This window comes from Cicer arietinum, chromosome 8 (genome assembly GCF_000331145.2).
Source record: "Cicer arietinum cultivar CDC Frontier isolate Library 1 chromosome 8, Cicar.CDCFrontier_v2.0, whole genome shotgun sequence".
Classification (NCBI taxonomy): Eukaryota; Viridiplantae; Streptophyta; class Magnoliopsida; order Fabales; family Fabaceae; genus Cicer; species Cicer arietinum.
Genome location: NC_021167.2, coordinates 19,476,340 through 19,489,669, shown reverse-complemented (window position 1 = coordinate 19,489,669; position 13,330 = coordinate 19,476,340). Strand labels below are relative to the sequence as shown.

At 30.6% G+C, this 13,330-nt stretch overlaps 1 long non-coding RNA gene across 1 annotated transcript; it reads left to right on the top strand.

Annotated features, from left to right (window-relative positions):
• Nucleotides 1-10,464: 10,464 nt before the first annotated feature.
• LOC101488299 (uncharacterized) lies at nucleotides 10,465-12,048 on the top strand. The gene is made up of 3 exons (XR_003471058.2): nucleotides 10,465-10,617; nucleotides 10,704-10,896; nucleotides 11,035-12,048. It is a non-coding gene; the product is annotated as an uncharacterized lncRNA (long non-coding RNA).
• The last annotated feature ends 1,282 nt before the right edge of the window (nucleotides 12,049-13,330 follow it).

The window sequence follows — 13,330 nt, the reverse complement described above, 5'->3', positions numbered from 1 at the left end:
CATTCATAATTAGTAATAAGAATTTACAAGTCTTACTCTTAGTCAAAACATACATTGAAATGCCAACAAAAGTCAAAGAAATAAAAATGATGCATATTGAAGTCTTTAACATAGTAATAAAATCACTAAATATTAAAACTCAAATGCATGTTCTAGCATAGGAATCAAAGATAAACATCATCTTCATTAGCATATTCTACTTCTTCTTCTTTTTAGGTGAAAGTAGAAACAATAAAACAAAGAAGGAAAAAATAATAGCCGGATCTCGTTGAGAAACGTTGGAATTAACTACGCCGAGATAGTGGAATCTCGCCCAAATCTCGTCGGAATCTTGTTTCACGCTGTCGCGGTCAGGCATTGCACCGCACCAGGACAGCGGGATCTTGCATGGAGTTTGTGGGTGCAGGCACGCAAATTATGAATGAAATTGAAGACAGTCGCGGTTCAATGTTGAATATCGGCGATTCAATGTTGATTATGCAGAATAAAAGAGGAATGGAAGAGATATTTTGCTGAATGGTGAAAACAAACCGCACATGGAGAAGGCAAAGACAGTGGAAAGAGAAGATGAGGGTTTTACGTTTTTTTTTTTTTTGTTCTCAATAAGAGTTTAGAATGAAACATATGAGAATCGTGTAATATTCTATCAGAATCGGGTAACAATTCTCTTTGTGCTTCTTCTAATTTTTCAAGTGGTCACACTATAAACCTTACCCAAGGTTCGAGTAAATTGATTGAGAAGAGACATAGACTCAAGTAAAATCAAAAGTTCTATGACATTCCCAATAAAGAGATACATCAATCCAAAACAAGTAATTGCACTTTAATAAAAAAAAGATTGCCCCAATACAATGGTGAACAATCGACCTCAAGCAACAAACACAGCTATAGAGTAATCTGAAAACATATCTCAAATCACCATTGGGCACTTTTTCATTAAAATGTTAAGAGAGAAATTTCACAACTATGAATGTAATAGCTAGAATATACGTAACACCCAACTTTTTATGTCTAAATTATATCATCATTATTACTACTACTATCATTATTAAAATAAGATAAATATATTAATTTTTTTATAAAATCGTGTGTGACGATAACTTAGCGATAAAATATCGTATTAGAAATTTGAATGATAAATATTTAATAAATGTTAGTACTTTTTTATGGTATATTGGATTATTTATATAGTAAGAAGAATAGTTAATTTCATATCATGAATGATTTAGGATAAAATATAATTAATTTGAATGACTAAAAAATTGAGTGAATAATACCTACTAAATATTATTGAGGTCTTTATAAGGGATGTAACTCACTTTGAAGGAGTGTGCCTATAAATCTTCCAATATATAAATTAAAAAAAAAATAGAACATAAAAATAGAAATTAATAATAGGAATATGAATAAAAGAATAGAAATAATGTGTGTTGAATGTTATGGTTGAGTTGGTGATGAGATGATAATTGTTTAGTATTGATAATTAATTGATTCTTATACAGAATTTTGAATGTATTTTACTTAGTTCAATAGATGAACTTAAGAATATAAAGCTTGAAATTAAATTAGTATAATTTTGTCTTTGAATACGTATGGTACCCCTTCAATAGTTTGTTCATAACTTTTTTCATAAATAGTTTTAGGAGTTGATTTATGTCTCGTTGGAAACAATACTTAATTTTCTTGAAATAGGTACCGGTTTCACTAATTTTCGTTGAAAATTGAAAGAGAAAAAGGTGTTCTAAGTTGAAAAAAAAAATATATAGTTCCATTTTTGTATCTATATACCTTATTTTATTATACTATATTAATTGAATGTCTATTATGCATAATTAATATTATATTTATAAACTAGATATTTTAAATTTTCCACAATCATCGTTTTATATTTTAATTAAATTGGTAAAGTTATAGTGTTTTCTGCATAAAAAGATTAGGACGTAGTTGATTTAAAATGGCTATAACAAAAGCAATATGAATTGGTTTTGAGTAAAATTAATTAGACTTGAAATCTTATTTCTATTAGATAATCTTATTGATAAATACTAAAGATGTTTAGTCCTTGCTCACAACTCATCAATTTTAAAGATTCATCTTGAGGCTGTTTTCCTCTCTTGGGCATTCAGCTCGAGTTCTGGGCCTTACCATTGATTTGCCCTTATTCTTTGGAGAGATTATTTTACTGATATGACCATTGTATATTTCTGATGAAATTCCGAAAATAGATTGTAAATACTAGGAACAATCGTTTCTTTAAGAACATGAACATTCTTGCTATCTTGGAACTGTGAAGAATGTTCTCCATTTTCTGAATTCTGTCAAGAATGTTTTTCATTTATTTGTATAAACTTATTTCCTTTTAATATGATGTTGCCATCAATTTTTATGCACTTTGATGAAGTGAATGGCTTCTTGCTTGTTCACTTATACAATTCATTTTCCTTAAATAAAACTCAAATACAATCATTAGTAGATCACCATTCATAAAACTTAATCATTTATTTCATAAGGTTTGTTGTCATTTAGACATACATCAAAAATGTTTTTACCTCAACAATCTCCTTTTTTTGATGATGACAAACCTTTTGAATTAATTACTTCCAACCTATATTCATCATATATTTCTCTCCCCCTTTTGGCATCAATCATCCTGTATCCATAATATCTTTCAATTAATATATATTCTTCATATTTTTAGAAGAAAAAAATGAGTTAACTTTAGTTTTAAGAAAAATAATATTTTCTAAAAACTCCTCCTGAATATTATTAAATTAATATCCTTTAGTAATTCAAAATTCCATAACACAAGTAAGATACATCTTTTCTCTTTATCCTCTTTCAATGGAGGCAACATTTTAATTTGAACATAATCATGCTTACTGTTATAAATAGATCAATTTTTCATTTTTTAGAACTAGAGAGAATGACCGCATACAGAGAAGCAAAATAAGATGAATGTGACCTCATATCAAATATAATTTCTCTCTTTACAAAATATTCTTATGCTAATAATGTTTGTAATTTTCGAAAATTAAATTTTTTTAAAAGGATAAAAAACATACCCAGAGATTTGCTCACATAAACCAAACTTTTATATTAAGTTTTTGAAAACACACAAATTAATAATAAGGCACATGTTCAAGATTACTTTCATTAGTAAGTGTGTATGAGATTTTTTAATTGTTGCTATTTCTATCTATCATGCTTAAAATATATTTAAACACTTGAGGTCAATTTTCACAAAAGAAGTAAGGCTCACTTGCAAAGACGTGTATTAATATGCCTCAAAATGCTCAAATATCAATTTTTGACTTCATGCCTTAATCTTTTTGGATTAGTTTTGAGTTTTAATGCAATAAGATACACAAATCATTTTCATGAATACCAAACATATATTCTTTTGTTGAAATCTTTCAAAAATAAATCCTAAACAAGGATATGCATAATTTTAAATTTCTAACAGAGATGAATAATACAAGATGTTTCACAAAACACAATAATAATAATAATAATAATAATAATAATAATAATAATAATAATAATAATAATGACAATAATAATAATAATAATTAATAATAAAAGTAAAAGGACACATAAGTTTCAATTACCTCTATGCATATAAGTGATGTAACATGAGCACCAATATTGACTACACATGGTGTTGATAAACCATTTCCAAAAACTGCAGCAATACCTTCAAGATCAAACTCCTTTAGTGTTGTTGTTCAACGACGAGTAATCTACGAATATTTTAGAGCTTTTCTTCATGCTCATTCATTTATCTTGATTGAATGTCGAAATAAGATAATTTTTCTGCTGTAGTAAAATAAGTCTAAAGCATTAAAAATAAATAAAGTCTGAATAATAATACAAAATAAATAAGTCTAAATAAATAAGTTTAAATAAATAAGTCTGAATAATAAAATAATACAATTAAAATATAACTATAATACTAATGATAGTTTCCTTCTCTAATTATGTGTAAGGCTCTCTCTAAGAAGACATACATCTCATCTTCAGGATCTAGCCTTTGTAAGTCTAAATTATGTTGTATAAGACCATCACACCGTGTATACCATTCACCATGAGTAGTATCATGACCAGCATCATGACTAGAATCAGGACCAACATCATAACTAAGACCAGGACCAACATCATGACTAAGACCAGTACCAACTCCACCAGGAACGTAAGGGATCATTTGAGAATGAGATATCCTATCAATCAAATTATTTGGTGAGTTCCTAACACCAGTGAATTAGTAAATCAACTATTTCAAACAAATTGAGTTCCTAAAATCGGCCTTGTAATAAACTTTACTAAAAAAATATTAAACTATACATACTATGTTATACTCTACTATGTAATAAAATACATTACTTACTAACTTGTTTATTTCACACTCTAACTATAATGTGGTGCTCACAGTCCTTAAGGACGGAAAGATCAAAAGGACCTCCAGAAAATAGAGGTTGTTTAGGTTGTTGATGCATGTTATCTTGGTGTTGCTCATGCTCCTCTTGATTGTAATGTATACGATCCTCAAACGCAGGATCCTGCTGCTCCTCTTGCTCAAACTCAAGTTGAATATAATAATCTTCATCTTGTTGCATTAAATTGTGTAGGAGGTCGAACTAGAAAATGTTTCACATTGTTTTTCGCTCATCTGGTTCTCACTAAAAAAATTGAATGAAAAAATGTAAACAAAAAAAATTGAAAAAAAAAAAACCTCACCCGAAAATTTTAGCAACAAAATTTTCGATAGTTATATTTCAATACTGGATATTTCAAAATTAAATTTTCGGTTGAAAACAATTATCGGATATTTCAAAATTAAATTTTCAATTGAAAATAATTACCGGATATTTCAAAATTAAATTTTCGATTGAAAACAATTACCGGATATTTCAAATTTCCAGTTGCAACTAACTTCCTGAAATTCCCGGTTAAAAAAATTCATAATTTTAGAATGTAGAGGCATGATGAAAAAATTCGAATTTGATTTAATTCTTACTATTCACTTAATATGAAAAAATTCGAATTTTGGATATTTTAGTAAGTTAAAGTATAAATTTTTTAAATAAAAAGTATAAATCTTGTTGTAAGGTACAAAATTCAATTCTCCCAACCACCATACAATCACAGACCATGATTTTGAGCCCAACAAAGTTTTACACAAACCCATGTGACCGCTTGATTCCAAAAACCAACAATTATTAATCAAATACCATAAATCCTTCTCTTTACGAGTTGGTATTAATTAATAAATGTGTTTTTTAAAGATGAATTGTTTTTTCTATTTTTGCTCATGGCATCCGAAGGAGGGTGGCTGAAGGAATATCTTTGTGGCGTAGCTGAGGCCAATGATTTACGAGTTTCTGTCAATGAAAATTCATTTTTAAATAAACTTGTTTATAAAGTGCTTAGCTAACTGTAATTTCAATTCATTGATTTCACTAACATCATCACATGTAATAATCATATCATTAACATACAGAGAAAATATAATGCGACCATAAGTGGTGGACCTTATAAACAACGCAGAATCATGTTCACTAGAGCAAAAACCAAGGGAAGTGATCACAATTGAGAATTTCTCAAACCAAGCTCGAGGAGTCTGTTTAAGACCGTATATAGTCTTTTTTAACTTACATACTTCCCCTTGATTATGAGAAACTCCTTGTGGAGGGACCATATAGACTTCTTCATGAAGCTCGCCATTTAAAAAGGTATTTTTGACATCCATTTGGGAAATATGACAATAACGAATAGATGCAACTGCAATAAGAGTACGAATAGTGGTCATTTTGGCTACAGAAACAAAAGTTTTTTCATAATTTATACCATTTTGTTGAGAGAATCCCTTAGCAACAAGACATGCTTTGTAGCGCTCAACTGGCCCATCAAGCTTAGTTTTGATCTTGTATACCCAACGAGACCCAATAGCACGTTTTCCAAGAGGAAGAGGTACTAATTCTCAAGTATCGATTTTGTGCAATGCAGAGAGTTCTTCTGCCATAGTTTGCTATCAAAAAGGGTCAAGAACAGCCTCTTCACAGGAAGAGGGATCAGACAAACTATGAATAGAGGTTAAGAAAGAAGCAAACGAAGCTGAGTAAGTGGAATAGACAAAATCAGGTAACTGAGTAGACTTACGTTGACGAGAGGGGTAACGAGGAGGATCAACAATCGCATGAGGTGGTTGGACAGTCGGGGGGACAAGAGGGATGTCATAATGTGGAGTAGTAGTATGTGTCCTGCAATTCTCAACATTACAATCACTAGAAGCGTTATCATTAGGATCAAACGGATCAATATGAGTTAGTTCAAAACTCTTAGTAATCTGAGAATTAGAGGAAAACAGAGTAAAAAATGATATGCTCAAGAAAAACAACATTACGAGAAACATAAAGTTTTCTTGCATGAGGATCATAAAAACGATAACCCTTTTGACCATCCCCATAACCAAGAAAAACACACGTGGCTGAATGAGAAGACAATTTAATGCACTCTACTTGAGGGCGAAGAACAAAACAAGTAGAACCAAACACTTTCAAACAATGGTAATCAGGGATAGAAGCATACAATTTTTCAAAGGGAGACAAACATGATATGACAGAGGATGGAATTATATTAATAACATTAACCGCAGAAAAAACTGTTTTCCCCCAAAACTCACTAGGAACTGAAGCAGATAACAAAAGGGAACGAACAGTCTCTATAATATGACGGTGTTTCCTTTCAGCAACTCAATTTTGTTGAGGAGTATCAGTAAATCACAACGAAAGCACTTTATAATAGCATTATGTTGAGTTTTAACCATAACACGAAACATATGATAAATGTCAAAAAAATTCAGACCGATTTTTCATAAGATAAACCCAACAATAATGTGTGTAATCATCAATAAACGAAACATAATATCTAGAACCACCTTTGGTGAGAACCGGTGATGGACCCCAAATATCATAGTGAACTAAATCAAAAGGCGTTGAAACGGAAACACTTTTACTAAACAGTAGAGATGGAAATTTAGCAAGTTTACAACCACAACAATCTAAAACATCACTGGTTTGTAACTTTCCTAAAGCTCCAGTTGAAACCAAATATTTTAATCTAGAACCAGAAACATGTCCAAGATGAGAATGCCATAAATAAAAACTAGAAGACAAAGAATTCAAGAGAAAACTAGATAATAAGCCAGTAGTTGTTGTTGAGACTGCAGTATCTGTGACTCGTATGTCATGCAAAACATAAAGTCCTCTTTGTTTATGGCATGTCCAAATCAGCCTCTCGGAATGTGGATCCTGCGCACAACAAGAAGTAGAAGAAAATATAACTGAATAACCGAAATCACATATTTGACTAACAGAAGCAAGACTCAAAGTAAGATTAGGACTACAATAAATATCAGAAAGAGACAAGTTAGGTGTGGAGACAGAACCAATGCCTGCTAGTGGCATAGAAGTGCCATCAGCAGTCAGAACCGGCACAAACGAGGCAGGATTCACAGACACAAAAGATTTATTATCATATGTCATATGGTGAGATGCTCTAGAATCAAGAATCCATATGGAATGAGATATATTTGACATACTAGAGGAGTTCAAACCTTTAGAATAGGTGGCAGACATGGCATGTGATTAAGTAGCAAGAAGTTTTTGAAGCTGCTCTGCAATATCAGATATTTGGGAAGCAGACTCGGATGAGTATATAGAACCAAAACTAGAGCCAATGGTAGGAGGAACATAAGCAACAACATTGGACGATAGTCCCCTAAAATTCTTCTTATGTGTTTTCCCTAATTTCGGACAATGTGCTTTCCAATGACCTTTTTCTTTTCAAAATGCACATTCATCATTACCAAGCTCAGCCCTCCCTTGAGATTTTCCTTTTTGAACGGGAGTAGCAAAAGCAAATGGAGAAGTTGAGAGAATTCCCTTATCTGAACTACCAGAATGAGTCTTAAGTCTAATTTCTTCTGCCAATAATTCACTAACTACTGATTCAACATTAGATAGAGGGGAGCGGTGCAAAATACCCCCACGAAGGCCCTCAAAATCATCACGAAGAGCCATTAGAAACCAAACTAGGCGTTACTCCTGAAGTAATAATGTCGATTTACAAGAAAGGGGGTTTGAATTGTAAATGTGCCTTTTAAAAATTCCTGTTAAAACTTAAGAAAATAACTCAAGAATGATCTTGGTTATGAAAACAGAAAACGGAGAACGTTCTTGGTTTATGCAGAAAATCAGTTTCTATTTTATCTTGGTTTATGCAAAAAATCAGTTTCTATTTTACAAATGATTGAATTTGACAGAATCTGAAATTGCTCAACTCTTGTTTGAGAATAGATTCTTTACAGAGTATCTAATGACAATTTCGCAGCTGATATGTGAATGTGCAGCAGTGGCTGTTTTGCGAATTGCAGAAAATGATGTTGCCTCTGTTTTGCAGAATTTCAAGCTTAAGTGTGATTGTATATTGTTGATTACTTAGCGCTTGAATTTCTTGCTTAGAACTGAGATAATGGCCTTCTATTTATAGGCTGGAGATGTACTGGATAAGTACGAAATAGCTGTACAAGAGCTGTTGGAGAGACTTTGCTTTTTGACTGAAACATTATTTTAGAATAAAAATAATCCTTCTTTGAAATAGCTTTTTGACTTTAAATGGTTTAGCATTTAAAGCATCTCTGTCCTTTCTTTGACGTTTCTTCATTGATCTTGGATGGTACATTATCTGCCTTGAGTCTTGAGTGTAGCTAGAGAAGGTTGGAGAAGAGTTGCAGATCAAAACAAGGAGAAACAGAGTTGTTGTCTCTGTGCAAAAAATCGGAGACTGATTAACGTTCTTGGTTTATCAGTTTGAACTTTCTTGAGCTTCAATAATCATTCTGGAGTTCCCGTTTTAGACGTTCTGGATTTTCTTTGTTATTGTCTTGTCATATGCCCAGATTGATCAAACTTTCTTGACATTTGAATTTTGGAGTTATGCAGATCATCATGATTTTTGTCTGTCTTTGAGTCCTTTGATCTTTGCGATCAAATAACCTTTTTGAGTCTGGATGATTCCTACTTGTTCCTTCTCATGTACTGATTAGATATGAACAAATTTCCAGGGCAAACTCTTTGTTAAAGAGGTAGAAAAAGTTTGATCAACATGCTGTGATGAACTTTTTTGAAGCTGGAGATCTTTCTCTGTTTTAATGTTCTTGTTGCTGTTTTCTTTGCTTTGCTGGATTCTATTCTTAATTAAATTCACTCAAAAGCACAAGTTAAATTAACATAACATTTAGAATCATAATTAACATTCTTAATTAACTTTTTGTATGTTTTCATCAAAACATTAAATTAAGATTTTGTCTCAACAGCTCCTCTCTTTGATCAATGTATGCTTTGACAACTTTCAACTCAGGTGATTCCATAAGAGCCAATTGATCCAACAAATTAGTCATTGCTGAATAAAATTCCTGAATGGTCATATTGTTCTGCTTAAGGGCTCTAATATCACTTTTTAACTGATAATGTTTTGCAAAGTTAGATTGAACATACAAACGTTTCAAGTGATCCCAAATTTCTTTAGCAGTATCATATTTTGCTAGTTGCACTCCTATAGACAACTCAACAGAATTATTAATCCAAGTAATAATTTTTTAATTACTAACATTCTATGTTTCCAGATATTTTGCATATTAAGTTTCATCCTTTTTATTTGTAGGCTTAACAGAAGTTCTATCAACAAAATCCCACATATATTTTCCAATCAAAAAATTTTTGATCACATAACTCCAATAAGAGTAATTTTGTATATTGAGGTGAACACTAACAGCTTGAAGAGAATCATCCTTAGCCCCAGCCATAACAAACAATTACAGGAAAATAGACAAACACAATCACTGAGACAAAATAAATTAGGGATAACTTATCATAGCATTTGGGCACATGTTTTTAGCTTTTATTTTTGTATTTTAAAAGCTCTTTATAGCTTAGATTAATATTTTTAGCTTGTTTCTAAACTTTTGATCGAATTTGAATTATAATTTTATTATTTGCATTTTAATTTTATTATTTGTATTTTGACTCTTTCTCGCTCTGTATGTCATAACTTGATTTCTGGATATTGGATTGGCGCATATGAGCAGACGTTGGAAAGATAAAAATTTGAGCTACAATTTTCGTGTTAGAAGAAAAGACCAATTCCGAACTTTATTGAGCCTAAATTGCAGATTTTGTAATCTAAACTTTTGTAATAATTTTAATTAGCGGGTCACTTGTTTTTAAACCCTAAAGGCCAATATCAAGTATTATATATTGGCAGTTTTATTTCTTTTCTAAAAATGGAAAAATTAGGATTCAAATTGCTACGAGAAATAAACAGTTTTATTTTAATTTCATGGAAGACTAATTTTATAAGATTAATCCACGAGTTCAGAGTTTAATAACACCTTGAGATTCAGGCTAATTTTGTTTTCTTGAACGAGTATATATTGATGTCGATGCCTACTTTCATACAAACTTTGAGAGGACGTATTCGGCTTTAATTAGTTGGCTTCAAGCGCTCAGTAATTATGTACAGATAATGACGCTTTCTTCAAGTACCCTTAAGATATTAAATGTAAGTTACTTTTGTATCTTGTCTCTGTTTTCTCTCACCATTCGGATTATCCTTCAAAATATGTCTAATTCACTGTCATTGCGTAGGTTCTCTCGACTTCGATGATAAGTCAACTTCCTTGCTTTGTTAGATTGGAATCGTTGAAATTGAAAATGAAATCTTCTTCAAATATATCAGATGAGAAAGTTAGCAGGATAGTGGAGTTCTTGCTTCAAAAATCTCCGCTGGCGAAAGTTGAGATGATAGATTGTTGAGTGATATGCATGCATAACTTCTCAGGTATATTCTTACAATTTGTTTATAGCTTTTGCTTCTATTTATGTTTCCTATCTCTCTAATGCTTATAAGTTTAGGTTGCTATATCATGATTGCTTTTTTATATAGATTCTTTTTAACAAATTTATTTCACAATGACAGATGAATTTTTTTTATGGATGGATGATGAAAATGTTGGTCTTGCAATTTGAATTTGGAGAATAATGGTTAGTAAAATCTTCCATTTAAAACTGAGTTGATTCTGCATCAAGAAACAAAGTTTTTATTTGGATGCCTTTTAAATTATAATAAATATTATTTAGTGGCAATCCAATTTAAACTATCTTTTTTGTAATATTGATTATAATTTAGATCATACTCAAAGACAACTGCTGAATAAAAAAAGGGCACATCATAGACTGAAGAATCTAAAGTGTGTTTGTTTTTTGGTAATTCATGCTGCATATTGTTTGTCAAGTTTTAAATTTTAATCCATGAAAATGCATCAAATAGTATTCTACTATGATTAAGACTAACTTTATTATTTAGGCATAATTTAAACTTTTAGAGGATTTCTAGTTTGTTGTTTGTTTTCATTCCCATTAACATGATTTTGGGAAATAATTAGTGAAAATAACAAAATTTGTTTTCGCCATGATCTTTACTAAATCCATGCTCAACTTTTATATGAAATTTTTTGATGCATTTGAGGGTGTTGAATTGGTTGCTGCCCAATAACTGAAGTGATATAAGATGAACATACTATTATAAATCACAGAAGCATGGATCATGAAGCGACAAAATGATGAGATAATAGAAACTCTTAATGAGATCTATATTTTATGTGGAGTGGAGCACCTAGCTACAATAGTACTCTTGATAAATTCATCTATTTGAGACATAATTTCTAGAGTGTTTACTATATTAGGATAGACGTGCATGCCCATTAATGCACGAACTTTTGAGAATACATCATATGAAAAGGTTATGGTCCTAAAATCATTGTCCCTTCAATTTTAGAGCGACCTTCGTGTCGTATTCCCTTTTGATTTACGAGTGGTATTAGTATCAAACTTATAAGTGATCGTAATAGCCATATTAATGGTGTAATTATAGAATGATTTTCTACAGTGCAGTAAAACGTCAATACAATTTGTAATTGCAGTAGAACGTCAATACAGTTTGTAACTAGAATGTTTTAAATTGAGGACGTCGTGGTTGATAGTTGCACCACTTTGGGCAGTGCCGTGAAACGTTTTAAAGAAATCGACTTAGTCTGCATCAAAAACTTCTAAGAGGTTCTATAAATCGATTTAAATAGAATGAATGAAAGTGTTCAGGCAAAAATTATAGAGCGGTTAGATATTTATAAGAAATGGCTCAAATGAGAAAATACAAATCAATGCAACATAAGAAAAGAAATTTAAATTTGTGTAAGTCGATTTACACATAATTAAAACTTAACCCATATATAAGTCGATCCATTTACTAATCAAAGAGTTTTCTAAGTCGATTACATATTAGATGAGTTTTAATTTCTATCAAATTTATAAATCAAGTACATAACATATATAAGTCCATTCATACGTACCACAACTTGGTTCCTGGATTCTAAAATGGTTTCAATGTGTTTCCATAACTTTCAAATATGTAAACTTAATTTTGATCTACATCAAAATACTAAGTCTAAATCAGAAGACTTACGCCCACAGTTAAAGTGTTACTTTCTCTTCGATTAAATTTCAAAATCATATAAAACTTATAAATAATTCTTAAAACATATGAAATTCATGGTTTTAATCCTTAAAATATATGAAAATATATTGTATTAGTAGTTAACATCTTAGTAACTAGGACAAACATATCATTTAGGAACTATTTATTATCTATTATTTTTATATAGTTTAGTCAAAATTAAACAAAGTGGTCCTTTAGAAACTAAACTGATAGTTTTTTTAATTAATTTTAATTTGACTTAAATACACGTTATTTGTCAAATTTCCAAAGTTTGTCTAATTAGTGTTGCCCAAAAACTTGGCAATTTGTGTTCACTTGATGATAGTTTAACTTAGAGCATCTTCAACGGTGAACTCAATATGGGTTCTTTAGACGGAGTCCATTGTGCCACATCATCTTGAAGCAATTCACTCATTTTCTATTCCAACGGTGAACTCAACATGATTCAACTTCTACTATGCCACGTCACCCTAAATCAACTCATTCATTTTTTACGGTTTAACTTTTAAAAAATCATATTATATTCCATTACTTTAATTTATACATTAATATTTAATTTTATTATAACTTAAAATATTAATTTAAATGGAAAAATAAATAAAAAAGTATGGTTAATAAAAACTTTAATAAACTTCTGTAACAAAAATTGTGAAGAAAAAGTATGAGTAACAAATTGTTTCTATTAATGAGCTAACAATCGTAATTAAAAGAGAAAAAAAAA